Source organism: Octodon degus, unplaced genomic scaffold (assembly GCF_000260255.1).
Source record: "Octodon degus isolate 3935 unplaced genomic scaffold, OctDeg1.0 scaffold00090, whole genome shotgun sequence".
Taxonomy (NCBI): Eukaryota; Metazoa; Chordata; class Mammalia; order Rodentia; family Octodontidae; genus Octodon; species Octodon degus.
In genome coordinates, this window is record NW_004524666.1 from 1,890,597 (window position 1) to 1,894,408 (window position 3,812).

A 3,812-nucleotide genomic window follows, 5' to 3' on the forward strand; every position below is an offset into this window, starting at 1 on the left:
TATATATCAGAAAAATGGATTTGAGGATACATCAATGAGTAGTTCCTAAGACTACAAGCAGTAGTGAAGAAGGTTGATTATATCTCTCTACAAGACATAATGTAAATCTATTGTTAACAAGACAATGTGGTATTAGCGGAAGAATGAAAGCTAGTTTAGCAGGGCACATTAAAGATGCCACCAATAGATTTATACACATAGAGATGGCTAATCCTTCATAGTAGATCAATGACAGAAAAAGTGCTAGAAAAAGTGGCGTTTTAGACAATTTGATACCCATTTTTAAAACAAAACAAATAAATTGCACACATGTGTAAATACTGCATTTTCTGCGGTGTGAGAAACTGAAAATAAATAAGGATCAGAATGTATGCTGAATATTTGAAACAGGATCAAACAGTTCAAATGGGAAACAGAAAGGAAAAGAGCATAGGAAATTATTTTGTAAATAAGAAGAGCAAAAAGAATTGAAGAGAGGGAGAGGTGTGACTTTTTTTTTTTTTCTCATGGAGAAAATAAAAAAGATTGAGATAAGTCACGTACAGGAATGAAGTCCCTATGATGACAGTGACCATTATGTATAGTTTCCACAGTACCAATATCTTGACCAATAAAAACACCAAATGGACCAAGAAATAGAGCTTTCATCTCCACAGAAATTGACTTAAAATTTTATTCATGGATGTAAAATGTAGTATTACAAATCTTTAGAAAAATACATAAGAGGGGCTGGAGAGATGGCTCAGTGGTCTAAAGCACCTACTTAAAACAAGCTTAGCAAAGCATCAGGGACCGCAGTTCAATCCCCCAGCACCACATGCCAGCCAGCCCCGCCCCCTGGTGGGCTGAGCTGGCCACACACACACACACACACACACACACACTCTCTCTCTCTCTCTCTCTCTCTCTCTCTCTTAAATAAATAAAAATTAAAAAAATTAAAAAAAGAAAAATACATAAGAAATTGTATTTGATCTTGAATATTAAAATGAGTTTTGATTCAATATCAAGTATTACTTATTTAAAAATTAAAGTTTGATATGTTCAAGCTAAAAGATTCTCTGCAAAACACTGTGAAGAGAATAAATTGTATATTGTTAAATAATTGAAAACATTTGTATGCTAAAGGACATGTATTGAAGATATACAAAGAACTCTAAAAGCAACAAAAGTATACAAGAGAAAAACTACGTAATCAAGTACTTCAACATAAAGGTATATACTTGTATTTTTAAGAGAATTAATTTTTTATGAATATTATTGAGAAACAAGTAGCAATGAGACAATTTCAAAACTGATTATTATGACAGTTTCAATAATTAATGCATTGCATATTGTTATCTTCATAGTGGTTATTCACAGTACAAGATACAGACATGATATCCTGTCCAAACACTATTAGTAGAAATATTCAATATGATTTGGTATTATTAAAAGTTAAATTAAATCATAAATAAGGTACTACTGCCTAACTTATAAATGGCTAAAATGGAAAAGTTCTAAAAACACTGTTTAATAAACAGCATACTGACAGAACTGACTTCAGCAATGACTGAGTGTCTATTCAGTATGCTATTCATTAATTACTAATGTAGTTTCTTGCAAAGGTAAAACTATTCTTAGTACAGCATTCAGCAATTGTGTCCCAGAGGATTTACCCATCTGATCTGAAAACACATATCAGCATAAAAAGCTCACAATTCAAGAATGTATAGCTATTTAATTCTTTATCACCTTGCATTAGAGATATCAGAATATGTTTTGATAGATGAATTTATTGATGAACCATGGTATGTCAGAAAGAAAAAGAGCCATTAAATTAAAAAATAAATGGGTCCATCTCATGTAAATAATTTTAAGTGAAAGAACTGGTGTGCAACTCTACATACTATTTGAAAAGCAAAGTAGAAATAGTGAACAGCTAATCCAGGAAGCTAAGGCAGGATGGGAACAAGTTATAAGGCAGCCTTTGCAATTTAGGGAGATTTTGCTGCAAAAAAAGTAAAAAATCTGAGGTTGTAGCTCAGTGGTAGAGTTCCCTTGTGTTCAGTCTCTTATACTGTAAAACAAACAATCAGGAACAGCTCTACATGGTTTGATTCTAATTTTTAGCCATAGCAATTTAGCCAAAAATCGAGTAATGATAAAAATATCACTTGCTATCTGGAGTTTGATATGGAGATGAAACAATCAAATAGGTGAATCAAGCAAAATTTAATAATTTCAACAGTGTACTGTGTGTTATTGTTGACTCATAGTTCACCTGCAGTACTATGCATTTGTCAAAACTCATTGAACTTTACAGCGCAAACAGTCCATTTTAATGAATACAAACATGTGCATGTACTCATCAGGGTATCTGAGGAAGCTGTATACAGCATGTGACAAAATAATCTGCTTTGTAAGTATATGAAATAACCTACAGAAGAGATTTTGGGGAAAAGTGACTGACATGAATATGCTTTGAAATATATAGGGTCTCTAAGACTGATGGTGAAGTAGTGTAAAGCTGATTTAATAAACTACTCCATGATGGCTCATATTATTAAGTTTGATATTGTTGATTTTACATACCGGAACTCAACTATCAAACTAGTAAGCAGATGGGTGCCAGATGGTGTGAGCCTGGTTTCATCTTGTCATCCTTTACTGTGTCCCTTTGAGTACATTTCAATTTTTGAAAGAGTAAACTGAAATCAGTTAACTTCAAGTGAGATGAAAATAAGTATATTTTGGTAGCCTGTAATTACAGATAATTATTCTGCACTTTAAGCAAATAGTATATTTGAGAATTATCTAAATTGCCACAAAGCTCTACTTAGGTAAGAACATGCTAATTTATCAAAATTAGACACATGATTCTTTCTTTTAATGTGCTTGAGCAGAAGGCCTGTGTATTCTGGATAAATATTCCAACATTGAGTCACATCTCCATCCTCTACATAACGCTTTTTACTAAGAAATTATCACACAAAGAATAAATTTATCAATGTTAATGAATGAATATACAGTGTTTTGATCAGCCCTGGTCCTCCCATATGAAATGATTTATATACCCCAGGAGATGACTTATTGTAGTTTCATGTCTTGATAGTTAACATCAGATCAATCCCAATAATCATTATTAAGCCAAATGGTAATATTCAACTGAACTCTATACTGAAAGATCAGTTGATCATTATAGCTGAAGATACATCAAAGATCCAAGTAAAAGTCTTATCAAATAATAATTTTCTTAATTGATCATTCCTATTAATGATCATTTTAGGATGCTTTTATCCTTGTCAGTGAGCCTACTGTTTATTTAATCTGTTTGGAAACTGTGGTATTAAACATATGTGACTAAGAATATTAGAGAATTCAAGCAAATAATATACAGAAAATTCTGAGAAGCCTAAATTAAGGAAATGATTTGCTCTTATATATTTTCCCTTAATGGTTGCTTTCTATGATTTAAAAAGTGGAAAATTATTCTAATTTTTTATGTGTTTAGTACAGGGTCTACCAGGTCTCACTACATAGATAGAATTCATAGAAGATCACCTGATTTCAGCCTCCCAGGCACTGGGATTACAGGCATGAGCATCATGCCCAGTCGCTAGAAAATTATTCTAATCATTGTGTACGTAATTAAGATCGAAGAAAAAAGCAACTCTTTGTTGAAGGCACATGAACTATTGTACACAAGTCACCTAAATATGACTGTGAACAGTTGTGTTGTACCTGGGCATTGTTATATTCACAAACCAGGTAGAATACAGAATTTACTAAATAATAACTTGTCATGAGGACACAAGACACTAAAATGCATG